Genomic DNA, 12,278 nt, shown 5'->3' on the forward strand with positions numbered 1-12,278 from the left:
GTTGTTTAAGTCCTACCTCCTTATATCTTTAAAAAACCCCAAAACAAGAAACTGGTATTATATAAAAACAAATCAAACAGACAGAGAGATGCCTGGGTGGCTCAGTCGGTCAAGCATCTGCTTTTGGCTCAGGTCATGATCCCGGAGTCCTGGGATCGCCCTGCATCAGGCTCCCTGCTCAGCGGGGAGCCTGCTTCTCCCTCTGCCTGTTTTTTTTTTTCTCTCTCTCTGACAAATAAATAAATAAAATCTTTTTTTTTTTTAAATGATTTTATTTATTTGACTGAGAGAGATCACAAGTAGAAAGAGAGAGGAAGGAGCAGGCTCCCTGCCTAGCAGAGAGCCTGCTGCGGGACTTGATCCCAAAATAAATGAAATCTTTAAAGAAATAAAATAAAAATTTATAAAAAAAAATCCAACAGACAGAATAACGGGCCCCTCCGAAGTCCACGCCCCTCTAATCTGTGAGTGCGCGGGGCAGGGTGACACGGCACAGAGGGATTATTAATCAGGCTGCGGGTGGAATTCAGGAAGATTATCCTGGCTTATTTGTGGGGGATCCAGTGTGATCAAAAGGGTCTTCATGGTGGAAGAGGCAGAAGAGAGACGGGGACTGACACCTTCAGAAGATGGGCCATGTTGGGGGACAATCGGTTAAGCATCTAAGTTGGGCTCAGGTCATGATCTCAGGGTCCTGGGATGGAGCCCTACGTCGGGCTCCACACTTCGGGGGGGGTCTGCTTCTCCCTCTGCCCCTTCGCTGCTCATGCATGTGCACACTCTCTCGTATAAATAACTAAAATCTTAAAAAAAAAGGCCCACGCAATGTGGTGTGACTGGCTTTGAAGACTCAGGAAGGGGCCACTGGCTGAGGGAAGCACACGTCCTCCTGACAGAAAGGCAGCCTGCCGACAACAGCCGGATTTCGGCCCCTTGTGACCCATCTCCGACGTGATCTCTGGATTAGTTGTTTTCAGCCACACAGTTTGTGGTAATTTGTTGAAGCAGCACCAGAAAACGAATACAACAGACCACAGAAAGAATGAAAGCCAAATCTCACAGAAAGATGAAAGAAAAAAATACTGAAGAGCACAGCATCTCCAACAGATAATGAACACATGCCCCCAAAACAAAACCTCAAATTAAACCATATGGGGGGGTGCCCAGAGGGACTCAGTGGTTAAGCGTCTGCCTTCAGCTCAGGTCATGATCCCAGCATCCTGGGATCAAGCCCCGCATCGGGCTCCCTGCTCAGCGGGGAGTCTGCTTCCCCCCTCCCACTCCCCCTGCTTGTGTGCCCTCTCTCGCTGTCTCTCTGTCTCACGGTCAAATAAATAAATAAAATCTTAGAAAAAAATTAAACCATATGAAAACTGCAACTTATTTCAAAAGAGGCTAAAGATATTTAAAATAATACAAAAGGACAACCTAACTGAGGCTAGAAGAATCTGAAATGAGGTCATGGGTCCTAAGAAAGTTTGAGAAATGAAAATAAAAGACCATTTCAAGAAAAAACTAAACTAGAAGCACCATAAAAACAAATAAACTCCACAATGATTTTACTTAAGAGAACAGAAGAGGAAAGGAATGTTGTTTTAATGAAGAAGAAATGCAGGAAGAAAGAAGACCCCAGAGAAGCAAACTGAAAGGACGGGAAAGAAGGTCCAACACACGCACAAGCAGAAACAGCAGACGGGAAAGAAGGTCCAACACACGCACAAGCAGAAACAGCGGGGACACAGGCCAGGGAACAGAATCCTAAAAACTCAAAAACCTTCCCTGAAGTAAAACTCATGGAGCTCCCTATTGATAGAGAACACCGTGTGAAAGAGAGACGTCCACACCTAACAACACTAACAAGAATGACATTCAGGCAAAAAAGTCACTTATACGGGAAAAGGTAGAATTAGCCTGAATTGACAGCAATGCTGGCAGACAAGAGAGTAAGATTTAAGGTATTTGAAGGAAAAGGCTGTGAGCTGAGAATTTTGCATATAGTCAAGTGGACTTTCAAGTACAAAGGACACATACCAACTATGATCACCAGGCAAATACTCAGGTAATATTTCTCCATGAGTCCTTCCTGAGAACCCCAGGAGAGAAGAGACCTCAAGCAAAGGTCCGGAGACGCGGACAGGGACCTGTGCGAGCGCTCTGTGGATCCACTTGCAGCGCTAGGACTGACGAGGGCTCCTGGGAGAGAGGCTGGGCTCGGCACGGGCGGTGGAGGACGGAGGCAGAGAGCAGCTCCCACACAACAGTGCCCACACGGGCCCAGTGCCCCTGCTGGTCAGTCTGAGACAGCGACACGTGCAGCGACGCGCACAGCAAACGAGCACTGGGTGACGGTCCAACATTCTCCTCTTCTCCGTCCTGGAGAACCGGGTTCCTGGCGGAGAGGGAGCTGGTGCGCAAGATGGAAACAGTCAAATGAACCTGCTACCGTCTGTGACCAGCTCTGTCCACTGCACAGATGAGAAACAACAACGGACCCAAGAGCAGTGCGTGTCCCCAACACACAGACTGTGGATCTGGAACAGCATCTCCCATCAGCACAGACCGCGGCTTCTGGACAGAACGGCTCGTCCCAGGTCTGCGGCGGGAAGAGTGCCATGACCAGCCTGGAGCGTCTGGGCATACCAGAGTGCCAGGAGCCTGTGAGAGTGAGAGAGAATCGTGCCAGACTGTCTGTCTGGGAGCTTACAAAGGCTCCCGACGCCCAAACACGAGACCGTCTCCACACGAGTAAGGGCCACCAACGACACACACCGCCCGACAGGGTTACTGCTAACGACACTGTGCTGACGCGAACATCCCGTCCAGTGCGCTCAGATCTGAGTTCACAATAGCGAAGTAAAACCCTCAATGGGTCTACTTGTGGACGACAACAGAAAACGGATTTGTTATTCTGAAAACTGACGGGTGTCCCATATGGAGTACAGAACTACATCACCGAATAGTAACAGGTTCCACTCACTGTAAGTTCAGCTCATAAACTAGGCACCAGTAACTCGGCCAGAACATCACCCTTTTGGAACCTGTTACGAATTAATGCACGTACGTCTATGCACCGTTGGCTTGGCCAACGTCAAAAAAGAGAGACACCGAGGGCACCTGGGTGTCTCTGTCGGTGAGCTGTCCTACTCTCCACCTCAGCTCAGGTCTTGATCTCAGGGTCGTGGGTTCAAGTCCCGTATTGGGCTCTGCGCTGGGCACGGAGCTTACTTTCAAAACAGAGAGAGAGAGACCAGACATTAGGTGCCTCCGCGTGGAGCAGCACAACGTCCCTGTGAGGGACTCCTGCCAGAGGTCCAAAACCTGAATCTCATCAGACCTCTACGTCCAGACTCTGCTGGAGGCCAGCCGCCGGCAATGTGCAGACTGGGAGAAAGCCCAGTCCAGCCACGAACACCGCCCCGGGAGCTGGGGCTGGGCGTCCTCTGCAGGGACGCGCGAAACGTCCCTGCTCTTCCGAGCGCAAGTCAGCCTCAGACCGTGAAGGGAAGGGGCTGCCCTCACCGGCAGGTCAGCAGCTCCTCTGTCAGGAGGACGGAGGGAGGGACACAGGACAGACACAGGATACAAGGAGGACTCTGGGGCCAAAATTTCTTTCTTGACCCAAGCGATGGTCACAAAAATGTGACCCTCAAGCTGTACACTGACTTCAGCCAGTTTCTGTGTCTGTGCTAGACTTTAAAATCAAAACTTAAAAAAAAACAAACAAAATGATAAGAGACTCTTAATCTGACAAAACAAACAGGGTCGCTGGGGGGTGGGGGGTAGGGCTGGGGCAGCTGGTGACGGACACTGCGGAGGGTATGGGCTCTGGTGAGTGCTGTGAACTGTGCAAGCCCGACGGTTCAGACTGTGCCCCGGGGGCAGATAATGCATCATATGTTAATAAAAAGAATTAATTAAAAAATTACTAAAATGGAAAAAAAAAACCACGAAAAGCAGGAATGCCTGGGTAGCTCAGTCACTTGTGTCTGCCTTCGGCTCAGGTCACAATCCTGTGGTCCTGGGACTGAGTCTCAAGTCGGGCTCCCTGCTCACAGGGGAGCCTGCTTCTCCCTCTGCCCCTACCCCGAGGTGTGCGCGCGCTCTCTCTCTCTCTGTCAAATAAATAAGTATAATCTTAAAAAACAAAAACCACCTTATGAAACTACATTGTGGGCATCGTGGCATTGGTTCCAGGGGCCAAGAGGCCGACACAGACGGGCGAGGCTGGGAGCTGCCCGGTGTGCCGTGTCTGCACACACCCCGTTTCCTGTGCTGGAGTTGGCACAGCAGCAGGGAAGGGAGCTTTTAAATAACCGGTGCCAGGACAGGTAGACTGCTCTGCGGAAAAAACAACACTTGACCCTGACTCCACACCATCCCCCAAATCACACCACATGTCACACTGAAGGCAAAACAACGAGGAATATAATAGGGGAAAATACCCTTTTAACCTTGACTTAGAGCAAAACAGAACTGTTTTGGGAAGATGGGCCATCAGGCCACCCTAAAATTAAGAAACTTAGAAACGAAGGAAATACGAATTAAAGCCACAACGATGTACAACTTGGGCAATGGCCACACACACACACACACACACACACACACTCTGAGAATGCCCAGTGCTGGGGACACTTGCGACAGACGAGTATGGCCAGCACACCGAACAGGCTTGCTAGCACCTGGTAAAACTGGTATCGTCCCCACCACTCACAGGGTCACGCAGCAAAGGACAAGTTCAAAGGCATTCACGGCAGCACCCGCACCGGCCCAGAGCTGGCTGCCGACGGCGGACACACGCGCGACAGATCCGTGATGAAGCCACTGCTGTCACAGCCAGCAGACACGGGTGAGCAGGAGGCACCTAAAAGCACAGGCTGCAGGACCCCGGATACAGAGCACAGAGGCAGGAGCCGGGAAAATAATTATTAGCTCTAGGGTTGGGGGATGGGGGCACCGGGACAACTTTCCATCTCGGGACTGGTCACGGGATTCACTGACACAAGCACTTGTCTGCACGCGTGCAACGCTTCACAGAGGAGGGCGGGCGCCTGGGTGGCTCAGTGGGGCAGGTGGCCCAGGTGGCCCGCTCGAGATTCCGGCTCAGGTCACGATCTCAGGGTCACAGACTGAGCCCCGCCCCGGATTCCACGCTGGGCGGGCTGGGCAGTCTGCTTGTCCTTCTCCACCTGCCCCCCACCACGCTCACGCGCAGACTCTCTCTCTAAGATAAACAAACAAATGCAATCTTTTAAAATAAATAAAGAGTTAACAGCTGGAAATCATCCACGCGTTCCTCAGCAGCTGCCACGAGGCACGAGTCCCACCTGGGCAGGGCGGTCGTGCCCCCGACAGCGGCCCGGGAGGCCCTGGGGGTCAGCGGCGCCCTCACACACATGTCCGCAAGCCAACGTAAAACTCCACTGCAGAAGTCATGACAGACTCTCGCTTTCTAGCCTATTGCGTGTCTCTACCGCTCGACTAATTTTGCTCATGTTATTTCATAATTATAAATAGCAGTGAACTCCTAATTTAGGAAAATTACTGTCATTTGACCCAGCAGTTTACTGCTAAAGAAAATCACGTTTTCCTACTATTTCGGCACAAGTTAGAGGGAAAAAGAACCACCGTTTTGTTTGTTTAAGATTTTTTTTTTTGACAGAGATCACAAGTAGGCAGAGAGACAGAGAGAGGAGGCAGCAGGCTCCCCAATGAGCAGGGAGCCCGATGCGGGGCTCGATCCCAGGACCCTGAGATCATGACCCGAGCCAAAGGCAGAGGCTTCACCCAATGAGCCCCCCAGGCGCCCCCGTTATCTTTGGTTTTTAAACCACAGAAGGATTGTGCTCCTGCGGCAGTTTTGATAATTTTACGTACGTGTAAAGGAGAACACGTTTTTTGCCACCTACCCCAAAACTCGGGCGGGGATTTATCTGGCTGGCATCTGGAACCCTAGATTCTTCTGACTCCGTTCTCCAGCACACAGAAACAGGGTCACCGATGTCAGCGCGTCCGTCACACAGAACAATGCCGTCACGGCCGCGCGCAGCCTGGGTCCCCAGCACAGCAGGCGGCCCCCGCTCTCCGCAGCCCCAGGGCTACCCAGACACCGGGGCGACGAGGAAGTAACGTCATTCTGACCGTGGGCGTGCCCGTCCCAAGTCACGGCGAGAGCCAAGAGACGGAAGGACATGAGGACAGACAGACGGAGGCGCCCAAGACAAAGTCTCTGGAGTTTATTTTACCTTTCATTTTAAACACAAAAATACCAAAAAGTAGAAGGCAGCCAATCAGAGGTTCCCTTCCCCAGGCGAGAGAAAGTAAAATGGATGGAAGGTCCTGACCTGGACAATCTCCTGTTATTTTCTTATCGGAAGAATGAAGAAACCACCTTCCGCCGACGCCGGCGCGGCTCACCCCCAGTGACTTGCTGACACAGCCGTCGCCTTCATGACCTCAAACACCCTGGCTATCGAGCACAGTAAACGATTAGTAAACGATTTAGTAAAGTATACTTTTCCACTTTTCACCCCCAAATTGAAGCATGTTAAAGGAGCACTACCCCAGGAATTAGATCTCACTGGGTCAGACTGGCAAAGACCCAGAGCTGGGCAACACCCCGCCGGGAACGACACACGCAGCGGGGAGCGGCGGGGCCCCGGAGACACCTCCCACTGTCACATCCCCGGCCCCCGGCATCCCACCGCTACGACCAGAGCCCCAGGACCACGCTCGTCTGGTGCAAAACAGCATGTGCCCCCCGCCCGCCACCAGAGCAGCCCCGGTCAGAGCTGGGAAACCGTGCACACGGCAGGAGGGGTGCCACCGTCACAGGTGCAGGGGATCCAGAAGGGACCCACACAGGGCGCGAACGGTACTCGCTGCCTTGTATGACAGGCGAGAGAGGAGACCCAGATTTCGGCTGGAAAACCAGAAACGAAACGGCTGCCTGCCCATACAGGGACGTGAAATCTCTGATCTTATTTTTCCTATGATTTTGACTTCTGAGCCATGTAACGATATTGAACATAAAAATACAATTTAAAAACTGCAAATGTGAAACAAAAACCCCAACAGTGTAGCAAATGGGCAACTCGACCACAGACAAAACGCGCATCGAGAGGCTCATTCTTAAACACAACACTTACTCAACAAGACGTGTGTTAAGAACAAAAGGAATTTTGTTTAAGATTTTATTTGTTTGACACCGAGAGAGATCACAAGTAGGCTGAGAAGCAGGCAGAGAGAGAGAAGAGGAAGCAGGCTCCCCGCTGAGCAGGGAGCCCGATGCGGGGCTCGATCCCAGGACCCTGGGATCATGACCTGAGCCGAAGGCAGAGGCTTTAACCCACTGAGCCACCCAGGCGCCCCAAGAACAAAAGGATCTTAAAAACGAAAGCACCTTAGGATCACCTGGCGGGCTCAGTCAACGGAGCCTGCAACTCCCGATCTCGGGGTTGTGAGTTCGAGCCCCACAGTGGGTGTAGAGACTGCTGAAAAATAACCAAAATACCTTCAACTCTGTTAAGGAGTCCCGTTAGTAGATGTAGCACAATACAGCAATGTTTCACCCTTGAACATGAAATAAGCAATTATGCCAATGACGTTAAGAATCAAAATTTTCAGAATAAAGATAAATTTTAAAAACCAAAGAAATTCAGTAAAACCATGTAATTTCAAACTCGTATTGGAAATATCGTATGAACTCACCATGTTTTAAAAAACGTTTCCCAGCTCTGTCCCTCGGCGGGGCACCTACAGCCGCCGCAGCAGGCAGCACAGAGCACACGGCGACGCTTCTCTGCTTGGGCGCGGCAGCAGCCGCAGCCGGCAGGTCGGGGCGGGAGGGCGAGGGGCCAGAGAAGCGCTCTTGGAGCGCCGCCGCCGCAGGAGGTCGGGAGCCCACGCAGGACGCCCAGCCCTCAGCTACAACCGTGTGAACATCCAAACACACACAGACCCTCACACAAGGAACACATAAAAACCCATTACTCCGCACTGACCTTCAAGAAAGAAACGAAAACCAGAAGCATTTGCCACCGTGAAGCTACACGCGAGGAGCGCCGCTCCCCCCACAAGTGGTGACAAAGGGGCAGGGTTCAGCATCTGTCCTCTCATCTCGGGGCGCCCAGATGAGGGACAGATAAAATAAAGAACACGGGGAAGGCGGCATCAGTGCCAGCAGGAGAGCCCCCAGGATGGTGCGGCAGGAGGTAGCGAGCGTCGCCTTCGTGAAAACATGTCGCCTGACTCCAGCCGAACCTCTCAGCACCAGGCCACAGCACACGCGAGGGGGGGACAGAGGGACAAGCCAAACGACACAGCACGGAACAAATCCAGAACACCAGGCACTCGTGAGAAAACCCGCCTGGTCTCTTCAAAAGTCCACGTCACGGAACCAGTTTTCCCCGAAGAAAAGAAACTAAAGACACATAATGGCCAATAATGACCTGGACTCGATTCTGGTTTGGAGAAATCACTGCCACAGACCACTGGGGGCACGTTGTGGGGGCTGGTGCGCAGGGACCGGCCTGGGCCCTGTCCTAGATGCGATCAGTGGTGGCGTGCGGTGCTCAGAAGAGTCCCCTTCTGCCTCTTCTTTGGAGACAAGGGCATTCCGGGTGGCGTGCCGGGATGGCTGCAACTCCCTCCGCAAGTTTGGCAAGCGCCAGACCGGCCAGAGGCAGCGGCACCGCGACATTCTCACGCGCGCTCTCGGTCAGCTGGAAACGTCAAAACCCAACCGGGAAGCACGGCTGCGTCCAACTCAGGGTTCACTCGCTCTCCATGAACCACAGCGACCCTCCTGCCTGGCTCAGCTTGGCGACAAGTCTTCCCACCGAGGCCGTCGGTTCGGATCCGGTCTACAGTGGACAGCGCCCTCACGTTCCCTGACCACATGTAACCATAACGAACGCATTCGGCGGGGGCCAAAGCACCAGCTGCCTCAGACCGCTGTGTTCACACCAAGGAAAACTGTAGTCCGGTGCCAGCCACGCAGAGACAGGGGACAGAACCAAGAGAGGGGACAGCTGCTAAGAGTTAAACTTCAGAAACCCCGAACCAGAGCCCTTTCCGTGAGATGTGGTCAGAAATCGTGATAAGGCTACCCTGGAAACGAAGCACATTCCAAAGCAAGCAAACAAAACCGTGGTAAGGTCGGCAAGTCCCTGCTCTGTCCCTGAAATGTTGTGGGTCACAGACCAGGGCTCTTTGGGTGGTTCTGCGGGTCCCCTCTGCCCAGCATCAGCTCCCATGCTGCTAACCTTTTCCCACGGGGACCAGGACAGTCCCATGAGGGGCAGGTGTGAAACTGCTGCTGTGGCTGGAAGCTACCAAGTTTTCCAAGTGTCCTTCTGCTTACAGGATGTGGAGCGCAGCCTCCGCCAGCGTAACCGGAGCCGTCCCGGAAGGGCTCGCGCTCCCAATGCTGCGCCCTGGGGAGGCCGTCCACTGAGGTCAGTCAGCAGCGGCCTTGGAGGAAAAGTCGCCCCTTGTGGTTTGCATCCATGGGGGTGCTGAGCAGGACAGAGCAGGTGCAGGGCCCGGTCTGCACCACCTGCACCATCAAAGGGCCAGGTCGCCCGTCCACATCAGGGAGCCATCGCCGAGAGCCTCCATGGGGCCAGCGGGCGGCAGCCTGCTGCACCCCAGCCCCAGGCCACCATCAGCAGCGGGTGCTGGGAAAGGGCTGGGGCGCGGCTGCCGAGGGGCCTTCACGGAGCTGGCGCCAGTCAGGAGCACAAGCCACAGTGGCCCTGGAGGCACCCACAGGACTCGGGCTCTGCCAGGGGGCCGGCCTCTCCCGGACACTGAGGCGTCTTCCCTGGGGCCTCCATTCAGGACCCAGATCCTCCAGGCTGGAACCCCCTAGCAGAGGTCTTCCCTCCCGGAACAGGGTCTCAGACGGAACCGCCCGTACTTTCCCAGGCGCGCTGGCTGGGCCTTCTCTCAGGGCCACGGCTGTCCCTGGCGTCGCTGCTCAGGTTCCCTGAGGCAAGACCTTCTCTTCACGCCTGCCGCTGCCTGCCGCCTGCACACGGGCGCTGGGCCGGCTGCAGAGCCGGCTGAGCCCTCCCCGGGTCAAGCACTCTCCGCCCCAGGACTCTGCTCCGGACCAGAGCGCGAGAGGGGGAGGCTTCGGTCTCCTCCCAGCAGCGCCGTCCCAGAAGCACGTGGCCGCGGGATTCACCAGGGAGGGATCCGGGCCACGATCCGGGCCACGATCCGGGCCACGATCCGGGCCACGTCGGGACGCAGACAGGCCCGGCGCTGGAACGTGGGGCGAGGGAGCGCGGGAGACACGGGCGAGAGGAGACTCGTGGATCGGAGCCCCGTGGAGCGCCCGCGCCGCACAGGCTGCAGGACGGCCGGAGGTGCCCGCGGCTCCACGCAGCCCAGCTCCCCGGGCCCGGCGCGCCGGCGAGAACAGCCGCCTACGGCCCGGGCCGCGATCCCGGGCGGCCACGAGCCGAGCGAAGCCGCAGGCGTCGAGCGAAGCCGCAGCAGGACGCCGCTCGGTGCACGAGGCTCGGCAGGACGCAGCAGGCTGCAGCGGCGGAGCCCCCGAGGCTCGGCGCCGCGCCCGCGCCCCGCCTGCCGTCCCGCACGAGGCGGCCGCCGCCAAAGGCCGTCGGACCAGCGTCCTCGAGCCGGAGCTGCCGCGGCCCCGCAAGGAAAAGCGGGAAGACGAGGCGCGCGCGGACGGCGACCCGCATTCGGCGGCTCCGGCCGCGCCACCGCCCTCTGCTCGCTCTGCGGCCTCGGCGGGGACACAGCCCGACACGCCACACGGCCCGGCGCGCCCCGGCTGCACGCGTGGCCGCAGATCCAGCCGACTGTCCGCGCGGCGCCCGCGCTCCAGGCTGCGGCCGCTCCCTCGGCAGCGGGTCCGTCACCAACCCCGGCGCGCGCGGGGACCCCCAGCGCAGCGGCGTCTTCACGTCGGAAACCCCAGGCCCACGCGGGACGCGCAGCGTGGCGGGGTGCGGCCGCGCGGGCCAACGGGCAGGCGCACGGAGCCCGGCTCTCGCCCAGCGCAGCGGCCGTTCGTCCGCGGAGCCTCCGCGCCCCGTGCGGGTCTCGTGCGGAGAAGCGCGGCGGCCGGCGTGCGTCCCCGCACCGCGTGCCCGGGACCCCCGGGGCCGAGCGCAGCTCCCGGGAGCACTTTCCTCTCCAGACGCGGCCTCGCCTCGGCGCCGACCGGAACGCGGCTTCCTCTTCCTCGCGCGTCCCCGACGCTGACCCGGTCCTCCCGGCCCCGAACTTGGCCACGACGGCGCGGACGAGCGAGCGCTGTTCGCGGGAGGAGCGGCACGGGGGGCCCTGCTGGGGCGCACCCGCTTCGCTCAAGTCTGAACCGGGATTCTGAAGAGATTCCACGAACTGACCCGAGAGTGCGCGGCCCGGGGCGGCGGCGGCAGCAGGAGAACCTCCCCGCGGAGGACCGCGGGACTCGGCTCCGGTCGGCGGGCGCTGACCCCTGGGGCCGCGCGCGCCCTGAAGCGGCGTCGCAGAAACGGTGCGCGGGACCCCGTTAGAGCGAACTCCGGAACAACTTCCCGTTTTCTCGGCGGAGACGCGCGGCCGGAGCTGCCCCGCGGCCGGCCCGGCAGACTCGCGCGCAGAGCGGGGCGCGCGCGGGGGGGTCACCGCACCCGGGAAAGCGCAGGGGCCGCAGGAAGGGGCCGCAGGGGCCCGGCGCCCTCCAGCAATGGGGGCGGGGCGGTGCCGCGCACGGCAAAGGTCGAAACGAGACCCACCGAGTCCGGGTCCGGGTCCGGGCCCGGAGGGACAACGGCGACGGGAAGGCGCAACCTCCATTCGCGTCTCACCCACGAAGTCCCGCCCGGCCCAGGGCCGCGGCGGCCGCGCTTCCCGGACACGCGCTTCCCGGGACCCCGACCCGCCGCGGCGGCTCTTCCTGGAAACGCGCGGGCGGTCGCGCGCGCTCGGCCCTCGGGCGCCTCGCGGGGGCGGACGGAGCGCGGGGGGCCGACCGCGGAGCGCACGCCGGCCCCGCGCGGCCCCCCACAGCCCCGGCCCCCGCCCGGCCCCGGCGCACAACTTTCGGGCGCTCGCGGCGCTTGGTCCACAGACCGCCGCCGTCCGGAAAACGCGTCTCGGGCGCGACCCGCCTGGCCCGCGCGCGCCAGCTGTCAGCCGGGGGGCCCGGGGTCCCAGGGGTGCGGGCCGGCCCCGGCGAGGCGGGCCCCGCGGCCGAGGCGGGCGGCCCGGGCGGAGTCCAGGCCCCACGGGAGGCCGCGCCCGCGCCCCCGAAG

The 12,278-nt window shown here is 58.3% G+C and overlaps 1 protein-coding gene across 5 annotated transcripts in view; it reads right to left on the reverse strand.

Annotated features, from left to right (window-relative positions):
* The window catches only part of ZBED4 (zinc finger BED-type containing 4), a 32,063-nt gene that overhangs the window by 17,827 nt on the left and 1,958 nt on the right, over positions 1-12,278 (reverse strand). The window contains exon 1 of one of the 5 annotated variants that reach the window (XM_059401748.1): positions 11,760-11,899. The exons of 2 other annotated variants lie outside the window; for them this stretch is intronic. The gene's annotated coding sequence lies outside the window, so the exon portion shown is untranslated. Of the gene's footprint in view, positions 1-6,341; positions 6,433-7,707; positions 7,730-11,759; positions 11,900-12,278 lie in introns of those variants that run through there. 2 more of the 5 variants (XM_059401749.1, XM_059401747.1) reach the window with 2 other exon arrangements.

The sequence above is a fragment of the Mustela nigripes genome, chromosome 6 (assembly GCF_022355385.1).
Source record: "Mustela nigripes isolate SB6536 chromosome 6, MUSNIG.SB6536, whole genome shotgun sequence".
In the NCBI taxonomy this organism is placed as follows: domain Eukaryota; kingdom Metazoa; phylum Chordata; class Mammalia; order Carnivora; family Mustelidae; genus Mustela; species Mustela nigripes.